Source organism: Seriola dumerili, unplaced genomic scaffold (assembly GCF_002260705.1).
Source record: "Seriola dumerili isolate Sdu_G_001 unplaced genomic scaffold, Sdu_1.0 BDQW01000088.1, whole genome shotgun sequence".
Lineage (NCBI taxonomy): Eukaryota > Metazoa > Chordata > Actinopteri > Carangiformes > Carangidae > Seriola > Seriola dumerili.
The window spans coordinates 5,861,113-5,877,435 of NW_019174343.1; the positions used below are offsets into that span (position 1 = coordinate 5,861,113).

Below are 16,323 nucleotides of genomic sequence, written 5' to 3' on the forward strand. Positions count from 1 at the left end.
GCATCGCACACTGTGAGGAATGTAAGAGCAAGGACTCAAACAAAATGACCATAACGACAACAAGTTGTTTTCCTAGAACATTCTCCACACTTGTGGATGTGTTGTTTGGCGATGGGGTGGGCTGGGGTGGGGTCCAGGCTCAACCATTCCAAGTTCACTACAGTAGGCTCTTGAGTTGGCACCATCTGCTCCTTTCTCACACAAAGACAACAGGCAGAGAAGTGTGGGTCTACTGTAGTTTAATGTGCAAGCCTGTAATAGGATTAAGCAGATCCTCGTCTTGTCTGGCCGGATTAAAATATTCTCTTCGTTAAAGACCTGAAACGGGAAGACAGCGGCTCCACACCCCACCCCCACCCCCACGCTCCTGATAATGCCTCCACACTGATTCCTATTTGATCATTCAAGAACAATTAAAACAACGACCGAGCTGATTAACGCTAAGCGGCAATTGACTTGTGCAGCTTCTGATGTGTGTAATGAGCGCGCAGTTTTCTCGGTCGTCATTTTGTTCTTTTTTGTCCAATCAATTGCTCATTTAGCTCGCACATCTGACACACTGCCTGGCTCCCAGTGAAAAACAGAGTTAGAAGAACTAGAAGGTACAACTTTTTTTTATGTAGAATTTCCCTTTGTTTAGAGATTTTTGTTTACCCTCCACTGCTCTTCTGAATTCAAACTAGATTCTGCTCTGACCTTTGGCAATAATAAGGATGTTCAGTATTCTGCTACAAGCCTGGCAATGCAATTCATCTATTATTAAAATATTAGGGGCGGGAGACATAACAGAAACAAGACACTAAATGAGATTAGGAAGTGGGAGCAATATTAGATAATATGCTTGTCTAATTGAGATTTGGCTCGATTTTACTGCACTTCAGAAAGCATGACAGTTCCATTATCACAACATTAATATTTCAGAGGTCTGTGGCTTTAGCATGCTGCGAGGACAGAACCTGGAGCTGGGCGAAGGAGTGACAGAGGAGGAGGATGAGGACGGAGGAGAGGCTCTCAGCTGTGGAGGAATGGGGCTCAGTTGCAGACAGATATAGAGAGGCTGCACTGATGAACTGTTCAGGGTCTGACCCCTGTGTTCTTTATAAAATAATGAAGAACGACCTTCATGACCCCGTATGAACTCTCATCACCCGGGAGAGAGTGGGCTACACTACGTTTATTGCGCAGTGACCCAGCAGCTTTATGTAACTGCACAAAGTACTATAGTAGGATGATACTGTCACCAGCCCTGGAGCAAGTGTATGTAACATCGGGAACACACATTTTGTGTGTGTGTCTGCTGCATCATTGAACTGCCAGCTCTACCTGTCTACTTGAATGTTGGATTTCTTTTCATTATAAATTATTTCCTGATTTCTTTTTCACAGAAAATGTCAGTAAAATGTCACTGTCTCCACATGCAGCTGCTAGAATGGTTGGTCATGTCTGTGACAAATTCAGATTCAGCCTAGACATTGAAACTATAGTGAAAAGTGTCAGTTTTATGTAATGTTGCTGGTATGATGTCAATAAGACTATTAACAGGTCTTTTCTCTGTCTATTTTTGCTGGGAAACGCCGAATTTCAAGATCCTGCGACGCAGCCGGGAAGCGTGAGACACGCGAGTAGGCAGTTTGTCCACTGTAACATGGGCGCTGAAATGAAAACCAAGACGTTTCGCAGCCGCCATGCACACACTACGCGGGCAATGTGTTCCTGACCGGAGATGTAGTTCATTTAAAAAATACATTTTCAACCTCTAGAGGTTTTTATCTCGTCAGTAATGCGCATTTTTCCAACAGCTTTGCATCTTTTCAAAAGAGCATGAATTCTTCCTCCAGCCTCTAACATGTTGCTCTTCTGCATGTCTGAAAGCTGTTTGTCTCCATATAATATGAAATTCTGCAGTGAATATTCCAGCAAAACAGGAATGAAGACTGCACTAAATAAAACCTGCAGTAGTCTCTCCATATCAGAGTTGACCATTGTTTTTGCTTCGGATTATGACTTTTAACTCTAGTCTGTTGCATAACATATATGCAGAATGGAAACAGTATCCATGAGAGCATGTCACATGACATGATATTAAAACTACATAACAGATCCTTTCAGAGTCCTCACTTTGAACCTGTTAATATGTTTCAGGCAAAAGAAAAGGTTTCATAAAATGCAGTGCACCTGTCTGTATCACAGCATACAGCTTTTCTTCATTTTCCCTCTGATCTGCTCTCTTTGAAGTCCCACAGGAGTGCCCCCTTGCCCAGGACAATAATCACATTAGTGTGTGATCCTCGCTGAGTAGCCGGCAGAGAGATGAATTCACAAGTTGGGACTGCGAGGACTGGAATATTATTGAGCGTGAACTACCACATGGTGCTTCTCTCCACATTCGTTCACTTTGTCTGACTGATGCCGGCAATTTCCCCAGACGAAACTGTGCCACAGCGAGACATGATCGATGGCTCTTATATCCCAAATCCTTACCTCCATCAGACCCCAAAGCAATTTATTTCTGCCAACAACCAAGAATTTCCTATGTCCTACAACACACACACACACAGCTGCAGAAAAAAAAGCACATTTTTACAGAAAAACCTCTGCTGCTTCATCCGTTTTTTTAATCCCTTCAGGTGTCCAATATACATACAGTAAAAAATAAAAAATCATAATTTCAGCCTGTGAAATGAAAGGTTCTGCGCTGACTCTAATTCAGCAATTTGAATTTCCTGTTCTGTGCGAGAGCGGAGCATCTGGACAGTGTTACTCTGGGTAAGCTGTTTGACACAGCTGTCGGATATGTGGCCCAGTTCCTGTGCCTCTCCATCACTTAATAAGGTCGAGATGAGGCTGTGTTGAGACCAATTGAATGGAGTGAGCTCAGGACCAGACGCTTAAGATTTAAGATTTTCAAATATGACAAGCCAGAATCTCAGTATTTACACTGGATTCTCATGGTCTGTAGACACAAAAACAAGACGCTCCCAATAAGTCATTCAATCTAATGTTGAACCTTTAAATGTTGATTCAACTTTCAACAGCCAGCAATAATTTAAATAGTTTTCAAAGCAAAACTGTCATCAACTCGCAACCTCTTGAAAAGATGCTGATCAATGTTGCATCCACAGTTAAAATCTTCCACATTTTAAAAGAAACTAAACTGGGTTTGATATTCAAAGGCACATTTGAGAGAAAAGGGATGTGAACTTTCATATTTTCAGTATCTTCGTCACGGACTCTTCCTCTAAAAAATAAAAATACAGCTCTCTCTCTGTGCACTTACATTAAGATCATTAGTATTCTTTTATAACAAAAAAGCAAACAAAGCAAGATGCTTGCAAGACTAAGAAATTAACCTAATTGGTTTGCTTTCACTTACAAACAGGGGTAGTAGCTACAGTACAACTCTGTATGTGCATACTGTATTCTTTTCCCTTGTGAGTGACATGGATGTTGAACACAGAATCACACACAAATCTGAAACAAGAAATGTCATACTATAAGAATTCAATCCACAGTAAATGGCTTATTAAATAAAACTAATTGGAGGTCTACAGTGATGCACCTCAGGGTCAGTTTGAAAATCATCACTGCTGCTGTTCAGTTTCATGTAAATTTGCTTTGGCAAGAAGCGAGAGGTAGAATGAACTCAAATGAATACCGTCTGTATTTGTTTCGCAAGAGCTCTGGAAATGATCCAGACACAGTATTATATCACAGCAGACCGTTATTTAAGCTTAAGGCTTCTTGAGGTTGAATTAATAAACTATGGAGCCTGAGAACATGACAACAGAATCACCTAGATTACATAGAATGTAATTAAACCGTGATTCATCCTGTGGAACAAAAGATGAGCTTTGGTCTGAATCGCTTAGTTTGAGCGATTGGTGTATTATTATTTTTTTTCTTTTACTTTGAACTGTATGACTAATCTGACTTAGAGCTGTAACTAACAATTACTTTCATTAATGATTCATTTGACGATTGTTTTGTAATTAATTGATCGAATGTTTTTACTCATAAATATTAGAAAATTGTGAAATAATGCCATCACTATTTCCCACAGCCCAACGTGAATTTTTCAGATCAACACTCCAAAACCATTTTACTATTTACTTGAGTATCATAAAAGAAAAAGTAAAGCAGCAAAATATCTACATTTGTTCAACTGAAACCAGTGAATTCTGGACATTTTACTTAAGAACGTACTTACAATGAATCAACTTGTCCATAAATCGACTGATCATTTAATCTCATTGACCTCATTTCTTTGTTTGTTAATCAATATACATTAAATTCAGATGTATTATTTAAACTTACATGGACATGTTTTGTAAACTCCTTACAATTAAATCAAAATCCCACATTTACAGCTCCAGATAACTCAGATGGATTCAAGCTTCATTCAGCCTCAGATGTTTATCAGACATCACAGTAACTAAGAACGATGGTGACTCATGAAGCAAACATTTTCAGTCTTATAAACTGTTGATTTTTCTGTGACAATTATTTGGAGTTGCAAAGCGTAGAAGAGAACTTTGTTTAGTGATAGAGCTGATTTGGCTGCAACTCTTTAAAAGTGAACCTGATAGAAACAACCACAAAATGCTGACATTTTCACTTAAAATAAATTATTATTTTTTTTAAATTAATGTTTTATTTAAAAAAACAACTGTAATGTCAGATGTTACATATACAAAAAACTATGCAAGAAAACAACATTTCAACTATTTTAAAACGCAAATCATAAGCAAATGATTTTCCTTTTGCTTTTAGAGGAAGAAAATCTCCCAATGTGTGTCCTCTATGTGGAAAGACCAAAACATGCTTAACCCAAATGTGCTGCAGCAGCTTTACAGACATCCTCGTAAACTACAAACTACTTACAGGATTTTACTTCGCTCTCAGCTCTGGTCCCCATGGGAGGAGACACCGCTCCTTTCCAGGTGATAAAATCCAGAACAGAATGGAAACCATGAGTTGGGTAAAATCAGATTTCTGCAAAAAATGGAGAGTGCTGAGCCCCGTTGTGTGTCGTGTCATACAGGCTGGAGACGGACAGGAGCGCAGCCACTGTAGTCACATATGTTGCCAAAGCCTCTAGCTTGGCAAAGACGCTCATTAAGCCACTGACAATCATTCCCACAAAGCCCGATCTAAAGGCTATTCACCGGGTGTGTACAAAGGAGAGTGGTGGAATGCAAGTTCCATCTCGCCCCCCGTTCGGCACCATGAAAGATGTTTGGTGCACCTGAAGGCTGAATGTAAAGTGTTTATTTGCAATGATCAATTGAGGGGAAAAAAGGAAATATGAGCAGTGTAGTGGGTGGGAGCACAGATCACCTGCTGTGTGTAAATCTGTTGAGTTTTGCTCCTGCTGAAATCTTCTTCTGTCAGCCAGTAACAATCTCCTTAATTGTTAAGACTGCTGAAGATTGTCGCCCAGCATTAGTCCAGTGCTGTTGGAGCTTTTGAAGCATGCTCCTCCCCTTTATCTTCCTTTTGGAAGAGGATATGTGGTTGAAAAACCAATGCTTTTTTTTTTTATATGCATCTGGATTCAAGTGGACTCGATTGTTCCACACTGGTGAACAGGGACCCGGCTCCACGACTATACAGATGGACTTGAGTGGAGGTTGGGTGACATGTCAAGGGGAAAGCTCAGTGCACTGAGAGTGCTGAGACTGTCGATAAGAGCCTTCCACCAGCCCAAAAAAAAAAAAAAAAAAAAAAAAAGACCGCAGTTTCTCTCCCACGACACTCGGAGGAGGGTGGGGGGATGGGAGGAAGCGGCCCCAGTCTGGATGATGTATGGTGTGGACCCTAGTCTGTGGCTCTGGGTTTTAACGGGGAGAAAGGCAGAAAATGAAAGAGGGGAGGAGGGTCATGGTTGAATTATGCTGATGTGGGTCGTAACCGTGGTGAAAAAACCAACCGAAGGCATGGCTGCGTCGACGGAACTGGCAGCCACGAATAACAAGGTTATTATCACTCGGGCCTCACAAATGCTGACAGTTGGGAAATGGTGTATAGGTGAGATTGTACTGAACAGATGTATTTTGCTATTTTGCAACTTCTTTAAATATATTTATTTTATATTATTTTTTTGTGAAGTATCTTGATTTAATACAGACGCAGCTTCTTCGCTCAAATAAACAGACTGAAGTGAATCAACCGGCTTTTCATTTAATCTAGCTTGAGGTTTTCATTTAGCAAATTAGGTTTAAAAGGCAGACGGAGAACATGATGAAGGAAAAAGTGATATTCGAGGCTGAGATTTGGAACTGGGGGGTGGTGGCAGGAGGGGTGGGGGGGTGGGGGGGTTACACTGGTCTTTTCATAATGAGAGCAGTCAGCCAAAGTCAGTAACTGAGAACACTCACACGCCTCTGCAGCGTCAGCGCCAGGCCCTCAGAGCCCATAAGCACTCTTTGAGCTACAACAGGATGGAGCTGCCATTATGGCCACACAAACAGAGGGAAGCCTTATGAACTTTGCACAAATGCTTAGTGCTCCGGGGCTGGACAGCTCTGGAAGCTAGGGGAGATGGGTAGGTACCGGGGCGGGCTGCCAGTTCCGAAAGGCTTAGTGTTCATGCACTCGGGCCAGACAAACCTGACATTGTCCTGGGCACTGCCCCGGGGAAAGCCTCTTCCCCTTTTTTCTCTGCTACTCTGGCTCATTCACACTTTCAGCCCAGTTGATTCACTGATTTGGACATGACTTACAGGGGCAAGAAGGCAAACATTTATTCACACTTTGAACCAACTGTTAAAATGCAATAAAGGAAGTCAGGGAGAAAGAGTAAGCAGATCGAGTAACTCTATAAACTCTAATAAATTCAACCGGCTTATTTTCTGCTGTCACCATGCTTCACTGGCACCTGATGTGTCATTTGTCACATCTGCCTGTCTGATACAGTTTTGAGCATTCACTCTTGACTTCACTTGGATAGGACTCATTCAATTCAAAATGAGGTAATCTACTGCACCCTCACAGAAAACGTGTAAATCTCCCTCCAGCAGCTATCACAAAGTGTTATCTGACCACTACAAGATAGAGGTCTGCCGCCATATTGTGTCACTGGAATTAAAATAACGCTCTCTTGACCCACTGGCCCCCCAGAGCCAAGTCAGACCAAATGAGAAGGAAGCACAAACCGCATCATGCCCATTCAAAACTCAAGATGTGTTGCTCCCCCACTGACTGCTTTGAGAGCTATAGAAAAGAAAAATGGAGGTGGTCGCACCCATAGTTCATGGCCTCACTCAAAAATGTAGCTGTGTGTTTCCAAAGCATGCGCTCACGTGATACCCAAACACCTCCTTCGAGCTGTCAGGTGGAGACGGATGTTAAAGCATTAAAGGGAGATTTAAAAAATGAGTTAAGGTAAAGTCATCAATATTCCTCGAGGACAAGCAGATTGCTGAGAAAGCAGGAAGACTGATCTACACGTTTCTCACCATTTGGCACATACGCTGGCTACACCCAGTGTGAGGCTTTTAATTGAACTTTGGGCACAAAGCCCATTTCACCAAAAAGTCGTCTGTTACTCAGTCTGTCAAAAACAGTCAATAAGCCTCTAACCTGGCACCCGCAGATAGAAGGAAGGCAACCTGCCTTTGGCTGATACCATGTGCTTTATTCTCTGCACTCTGAATCAATATGAACACCGGTGCATTTCTGTGTATGGTTGTCTTATGTGTTGCCATGGTAACAAGTGCCCCAATCTTCACACTGATCACTCAGGCATTCATTGATGAAAAGTTTTCTTGGGTTGATGCATTGTGGAGCTGTTCACAGCAACAACCTACACGATGATGTAGTCACACATTCATTTCAGGTCACACTTTAGGAATTCCATCACAAACAAGTTGCAACTCTGTTTGAACTCAGCAAGAACATGCACATTATTGTCATTATTGTTGGGACTTGTGCAGTTTATGACCTGTGACTGCAAATGAAAAACAGACAAAATTCCTGCAATGAAATTGCCCACATTTATGTGCAGTTCTCCATTATCCATGGCACTTTAATAGTCCCTTCAATTATTTCCAGATCTGTGTTGACAGCTGATTTATTCAACGCGGCTCACTACAAAGAAACTGATCAAACAATACATATATAAGAACAGATAACTCAAAATATATCCAAGGAGGGGGGCTGCACACATTCTGTGGTTTCTACTACACAAAATGATTAATATTGTAATAGTGGTGTGGTTTAAAAAGTGTCTGCAAGCAAGTGTTAATTGGTTCCAGGTCTTTCAAATCTAGCCTGTAAAATAGTTTACAGTGAAGACAACTGACTGCAGCCCTGTGAGGACAGGAGAGAGACTGCACCAGACTGTTCTCCAGCTCTCTCAGTCAGACTGCCGGCCCTCAGTGAAGCACAGATGGTGCTCTCAGCGATCATGGCAGTGATCAGGGGATCTCGTCTCCTGATTAGCACACCTACTGAACACAATGTGCACAACAACGTCTGTTCCTTCTCAGGCAACACCTATAGTGGTAACCAAACAAGTCAATGCTGTCTCTTACAAGACAGCACAAACCATTGTGTAAAATATTCTTGATTTAATTAAAACTATTCATGTTTGCATTGTCAGTAAAACCATGTACTTATAATTGGACATGATTCGAGTTTAAAATGTTGTAAGGTGTCAAAAGTGCAGTAAAAGTAAGAGTTCCAAGATTATATGTTTAATTCAAACCCACAGTTAACAAAAATGGCCAGCCAATTAAAAAGAAAACAGACAGGAGGGATTCATTCAAGCACATCAAAGAGGAAATAGTGGACCAGAACCTGGACAAAAGCAGACTGGCTCCTATAGATTCTTATCTTCTCTTCTGTAGACAAGTTCAGATGAAGTGTCCACTTAGAACTCAATTTAATCATGTTTCCCCCAAGAATCAATAAGCTATTTCCCCCAGGTCACTTTTAGCAATGGGAAAGGCCTTTACTCCACAGCTATTTAGAGTGTGTACCCAGCTGACAGAGAATACAGAGGCAAATATAAGCCTGAATAATGAATTCATTAAGATAAACGCGGTGTCGCTCAGTAAAATGTGTAGGCATGGTAACCAGGCTTGGCTCTGCTTTGAGATACACCCTGGACACACAGCCGTCCAAATGGTTGGAGGGATCAACATACACACATTGGCACACAGACAGTGTGTGCAAACATGCACACACACACACACACACACACACACACACACACACACACACACACACACACACACACATACATACACTCACATATGCGCAGATCTGCTCACACAAGTGTTCACTCTAGTCTGAATCAAATCCCCTTCTCCTGAGAGGGGGGCTCAGTTGTAATTTAATGGAAAATCCTGCAGGCAGGAAGCTAAATGAGAAGATGATCATCTTCATCAGCAGCAGCCCACCTGTCAGAGAAAAGGTTCATCTGGAAACACTCAAGGCACTACCAATGTGTTCGCCTCAATATTATTATGCCAACAAGTAGGATTAATTATTTCCGGAAAATAACTTTTTTTCCGCCTATAGTCCTGTGACAAGGGGAAAGCAGGACAGATAATTTAGTTGCACGCCCACTCATAATAAGCAGTAAGGATCTAACAGCCTTTTAAGGAGTGCCCTGCTGGCCACCTTTTCACACACACATCTCGGGGTCAGCCCTTCAGGAGCACTGAGGCAGAGCAGCCCGTCGCGCTACACAGTTAATCCTGCGGTGGAAAATGTCGGCGGGATCGGTCTCACATGGACGCACAGCAAGAGGCGAGGAGGCAGACCAATATTTAAGACGAATTAAAGATGTGTGTGTGTGTGTGTGTGTGTGTGTGTGTGTGTGTGTGTGTGGGGAGGGATGGGGGTGGTGTGGGCGAGGCCTCGTCTCTGTGTGTGTTTTTGTGTGTGTGTGTGTGTGTGTGTGTGTGTGTGTTTTTACACAGACGTGCTTGTCAATAGGCTGGCTGCACAACTTTTCAAACTTCATCCTCACTGAGCAAATAAAACGAACACTGGCACATCCAATTCAGTGTGTGTGTGGGCTGACAACACTGTCTCGATGTTACTCAGCCTTAGCAACAATGGGAGAGCCTTGTTTCTCCAATATTTACCTTAAAATTTATCCATTTAAAAAAGGATAAAAACTACCATGCAACAGCGCCACATAATTCTTACTTGTCTTTACTTTTGATAAAAGCAGCGTGCACTGGTGGGAACCCTGTAGCCCTATTATTCTCAGAGCCTCTCTTGATAGCCAATTAGCCCATGTCAGGTATAGTAGCCCACAGGCACAATTCTATTAAGTACACCAGGAACCGTACTTCCATGCAAATATCCCTTCTGGCTTCACTTGATGGAATGTGCTTATCAGTGTCTAGTTATATTTTCTATGCTACATATGTTCCAGGATACCTGGGACTCGGGGTAGTAGCGGTTTATAAAACTTAAAATCAATCTTTCATAAATAATTCACTGTGTCTGGAGGGGTCTGTTGAGGAAGTGCAAGAACCCGACATTTGCCTACAACCTCGTGCACGACACGGACAGCTTAATAAATAATAGGGTAGCAGAGAAATTTATGGATGAGAATAAAGCAGCACCTGCCGACTTGGGGCAAAGCAGGTACAGTTTCCTCATTAGATGCAATACTGAACAGCCAATCATAAAAATGACTGGCTTCCATCACTGTTTTACTGTTCACGTGCACCAGCGGTAAAGTGCAGTGACAGAACTTTGAAGCAAACCATAAAACAGGAAAAGTAACCACGGGACATTGTACTGTAGGTATGATGAAATATCTACCCACCATCAAACCAGTGTGACAGATGTGGAGTGTGTCACGAATCAAGAGCTTAAAGCTCTCGGTGTTTCTAAGAGCTGGTGCCACTTGAAAGGATGCTTGAACAAATGAAACAAATGCCTGCTTCAAACTGAAACACGAGGCACACCCAGAAAGTTATCTTTCCACAACTTGAAAGGACACATGGGGCATTACAAAAAATCCAGTGAAAGGGGCTTTTGGAGTTGGTGCCTTTGTCAGGCTAACATCAAAAGCTCTGCCTGAAGACAGTATACCACTTTGTGTTTTCTGTGTGTGTGTGGGTGGAGGGTCTGCTGTTTGTTGTACTGGAAGTCACATAGAGGAGAACTAACTGCAATATTTTTCCCAAAAATTTATTGTTACGCCAATTTATGACTTAGCTGCACAACTACCTTTTAAAATCTAGTTCTTTCAACCAGTATTATGGTATAAAGACGATAACGCAGATGATGAGTATAATAACCCTACAAGCGTTCTAGAGTGACTTAAAACTCAAAGAGAAGAAGAAGGCAGGCACAGTAAACAACAACAACAACATGTGGAATTGCGGCAGAAAGTGCGGGTGCGGCAACAGGTCTGCCGCAACTTGTGGTAAAAAAAAAAAAATATGCATTAACGTTACTGTTACAGTTTGTGAATTGCAACAGCCGGCATCTGTTGTAGCAACACTCTGAACGCATCACTGCACACATTATACATGCCAGAGTCCAAAGCTATTTAAAAACCTGGACCTTGTGCCCTTATACTCTGTTGTTACGTGTCAAAAGTGTGACTTATTTCCTGTGCATCTTTGCCACTGAAACAGGAACTGGAAGTCAGACACCTCAGTCCAGACAAGGCAAGCAGTAAGTTGCTCATTTTAGCAATAAACTTGTGACCCTTGTGGGACAGCCCCTCCCTTATATTCTCACTATTCTGTATAAAAAAACAGACTCAGAGAGCAGCTCTTTGCTCTCTAGCTGTGGACCTCTGATCTCAGTATGCAGTGAGCCCCTATGTGCATTTGTAAAGTGATATTGCAAAAAATCAACTCTTGTTGAGAGCTCTCTTTGTTCCAGACATTTCAAAAACAATACAATCATTTTCACCTGTGTTTACATATTCTATATATACACGTTAACTAATCCCTGACTGTTTTCCAAAAAAATGAAATGTAAAAATACTGAGTACCGTTTATTCAAATAACAGTGTCCTGTTAGCAAAAAAGATATCAATGCTGCATTTCTTATGCCACATTCACATCGTATCATTTAAACCATAATTATGAGTTGCTGAGTCGGAAACAATTCAAGTCAGACTCAGACTTGTAATTCTGAGATATCAGGAATTTCTGACACTGACAAGACAGAACAACAAACAAATCAACAAACTGTTGGCTGCAAATGCATCATCAGTGGCAGTCACATTCAAATAAAAGCCAATATTAACAATCACACACTTCAGCTTAAATGCATAACACAACAGAAGGATCGCTAATTTAGGCTATTTAACTGGTGTGACTACAATTAGCAGTCGGGCTAACACCCTGGGATAATGTACAAACACTCCCAAGTCAGAATAATGGGTGTTTCTACTTTTCTTCCCATCCTGCCAACCGTCAAGAAGTCCCCATCCAGGAGTCATATGATTTCACCTGAGGCAGAGGGGACAGCAGAAGCACTCCTGCCTCAATAGGAACCGCCCCCTTAGGTGCAACCACTTCACCAAGATGAGACGTTTTGTATATATACTGCACATATATATATGTTAATATACTGCCTTCCTCTTGTTCTTTCTTTTTGACCATGTTGTATGCGTCCTGTAAGTGCATTTCCTCTGGCTATTTCTCCCTTTAAGACTGGGTGCGACATCTACGTGCTTCTCCTTTTAAGATTGGATGAGATAAACTGTACAAACGTAGTGCATGATCTTGTCATTTATAAGACATGTGACAGATGAAATGCATTTGTATTATGATTCGCTGAAATTCAAGTCAGGAAAGCAAAATCCATTAAGGGAAATGTATTTTGTTTGTTTCTATAGTTGCGGTTCGACAATGGCTAACGACCTGAGCGAAGGGAGCAATACTGAGACAGTTTACAGCTGTTACCTGGATGAAAACAACAAAACGATGATTTAGAAGATTCAGACACTGATTTCAACCTTCTAAGCTGCTAGCCAGCTCAAATCATCACGATCATCATGATATGAGTATGTGCAATAAACACATGGCAAAAGACTGACTGAAGCGCGATAATTAGAAAATTTACATTCCCCATGTAGTCACAAAGGTTATCAAGGCGCGGTGCCTGAGCCAAATGAACCGGAAAAAACACACACACACACACACACACACACACACACACACACACCACAGAAGAAGGCACCCTAACCCTCTCCATCAATAATTCCCACTCTATAAAGTCTAGTGATTAGAAAAGACACATTTTTTGGTGTTTGTTTTACACAAGTGCAGCGCGCTAACGTTAAGCTAATAGTGATCTGTTATGAACAAGCTAAAAGGAAAGTTTTCTGTGTGTAGACTGCAGCTTCATTTGACACAAACTTTTATAAACTTGTAACTACAGCCTGAGACAGCAGTCGTCTCCTCTCAGCAGTATTACATCTATGGGCCTCTCTCACACACACTCCCCCGCCTTCACCTACTAGCCCTTAGATTTGAATCTAACACCGACACTGCGTGAATGCAGCAACAGTCCGTGAACAGGCATATCGAGCTTTGGTGGTGAAGATTATAGCACCACCTGTAGACCAATCGATACAATTTGTGTCCAAATTATGGGTTAATGAGTGGTGACTTTAGTCTCCATTGATCAAACTTCCATTCAAGCTGTACTGCCCAGGTAAAGAAAAGAAAAGGAAAACATGCACTACATACTGTGTAAAGGCTTCAGCTGTGGGAGGTTGAGAGGTAATAGCAGCAAAAAGCTCTACATTTAAAATGAGCAAAGAGGGAGATAATTTAGGTCTCAAGAGGTATCAAGTGGTTAGAGTAAAAGGGAGACTGGAGTCCTCAGGTTCTGAGTATATATTCAAGTACTCAGCAACAGCATTTAGCTGCTATGCTGCAGTCTGTCTTCTGCACTGAGTGGGATAAAATCTAATTTGTTTGATCATAAAATCAAACCTACAACACGGCTGGGTGAGGGAAGGAAATGGAGATAAAAAATCGTTGATGGTGGCATGCTACCTCAATCTTTAGACTCACCCATAGAAAAGAGTTGTATTGTAAGCATGCACACTACTTCAAACACTAGGGCAATATAGATTTGTTTCGTGGTTTGTAATAGATCCAAGTAACAGGTTGGCCAATAGCGATCCAGACACATAGCTGATTCCACGTGGTGGCTGGATAATCAGGTTAACTGGTGTTTGAACACACAACATTGTGAGCTCCACAACAGGCCGTCTGAAGTCAAACAACACACATGTGAAGAGCTCTGTTTGACTAAAAGGCACAAGTGACTTCAACCTCATTATTTCTTTTGATGCACATGTAAATAGATTGAAAGCTGTGTCAATGATGTCATGGTGAAGATCCAGTGTACAGTCAGGACTACATGAGAAAAGAACTGGAACAATGAAAACAAAGCTGGTTCATCAAAAAGGATGTACCACTAAGCAAAGGTACAAGTTTTTTTTTATGGCACAACAGCGGCCCATTTGTTCGTGGCACAATGCCCATCTGACCAAACTGTTCTAAAAGACTGCATTGACCAGCAGCCTTTAGACATGCTGGGAAACATTACTTATTGACATTGACTTACTCAATACTTAAAACTCATAGTTTTTGGATTTGTAAAAAAAAATAAAGGGACAATTTTGAATACTAAAAATGATGTCTGAGTAAATACACTGTACATGACACTGAACAACCAGTAATCAGTAATGATCGGAGTTCTGGGGGTAGATGACCATGCAGCTCCTCCAAGAATGCCAACCATTGCATGTTCTGTACCAAAACACACATTGAATGGCAAACAGCAGATTGCACTAAAAACTGTGGGCAGTCAGCCATGACTAAGTGAATATAACTGATGGTGAAAACAGAATTGGACACACCTGTACACAATTAACTATTATGTGCTATAAGGTCTGCTTAAAAGATCCAATAGTGATTTTGCTTGCTGGAAAAGCACTTCTACACAGTAGTTCACTCCTGTGGCATTGATGGCAGCTTGTCATTCTGTTGCTCTAGTGTTGCACAGTCCATTTACACTTATGTCAACTGTGTACTTACTATCAAAACATCAATAGCACTATTGGAAATGTAGTCTTGCGAGGTTCCAACACATCACCCGAATAGTTCAATAATGTCAATCCAGTGTTGGTCTTGTCGACCAACAGCTGTTTGAAACAACCACAATGCTTTGGATCATGAAATAACATATTGAAAATGGAATTAAGAGTTGAGAGAGAAGTTTGATGTACTCTGTTGACTGATCAGTCAGACTGGTCAATACAACATTGAACCCGTTCCACAGGTTGACTAGAATGTCACTCGAGAAATACCTTTTGAGAAGTTGACATAATATCAATCCAAAGGGCCTGGAGCGCGGCTCTGCAGACTGCCTTCCAGCACCCATATAGATAAGGAGTAATTACTTTCCCGAGCAATCACTAAACCCACCTGCCCTTCATTTATTTTCCTGCTGAAAGTTTGTCCAATACGGAACCATGTGTTGCCATCATTTACATATGGGTGCACATAATTACTAGAATTCAATATAACCCATTGGATTGGCCAACAGTTCCAATGCCAGCACCTGTGCTATTGGTCACTTTAATGCTTCGTTTCCCCTTTAACTGGTCTACAGAGTTCATGACTACACTGATGTGTGGGCTGTTATAGTAACAAAACCACGTAACACTAGTAGCTTTTTATAGATATTTTAAATGTCACGGCTGAAGCGCTGATCCAAACAGAGGTTTCTGTGAATAAAGTCATTGTGAAGAAAGAAATCTCAATATTCAGTGTGACATAACATGCCTACGTACATCTTCCAGAGGGAAAATAGAGTGTCAGATGCGCCCTGTTCCCCAGGAAACCAGCAGTATTGTTGTCATATTTCTTATGTTCAGTAATGTGTCTGGGCTTTTTCATGTGGTCCACAGCCACAGCCACCATTAGGGGTAGAGTATGCCATGTCGTGACATGGGAACCCTTATAAACGTGTTAAGAGCCGGAGGCATTAGCATTTTGGACGCTGCTGAATAGAGGCATTTGTTCCTCTTCCTGTGCCTCCCTGAAAGACTCTATTAAAGGGTTTAGGAATTGCTCTGTTTTGGACATATTGAAGTTGGGAGAGCATGGAGAGAACATTTGACAGTAGATTTTCCTAGAAAATGTTTTGTTTTTCATTCAGTAATTTCAGCACTTTTCTTTTCTTTTTAGTATTTGTATTTAGACATAGAAAATTTTAACAAATCTAAACAATTTATAGTAAAAATCTGCCTCCTTTCCTTGTCTTTTAAACTTTTAAAATTTCATGAATTTTTATGAAATGTAATTTTCA

General features: G+C 41.3%; 1 protein-coding gene across 5 annotated transcripts in view; it reads right to left on the reverse strand.

Annotated features, from left to right (window-relative positions):
• Positions 1-16,323, reverse strand: part of LOC111221529 (neural cell adhesion molecule L1-like protein) — a 66,679-nt gene that overhangs the window by 36,190 nt on the left and 14,166 nt on the right. For 4 of the 5 annotated variants that reach the window (XM_022744964.1, XM_022744962.1, XM_022744963.1 and 1 more), the window contains exon 1: positions 4,882-5,166. The exons of the other annotated variant lie outside the window; for it this stretch is intronic. The gene's annotated coding sequence lies outside the window, so the exon portion shown is untranslated. Of the gene's footprint in view, positions 1-4,881; positions 5,167-16,323 lie in introns of those variants that run through there. 5 annotated transcript variants of the gene reach the window in all.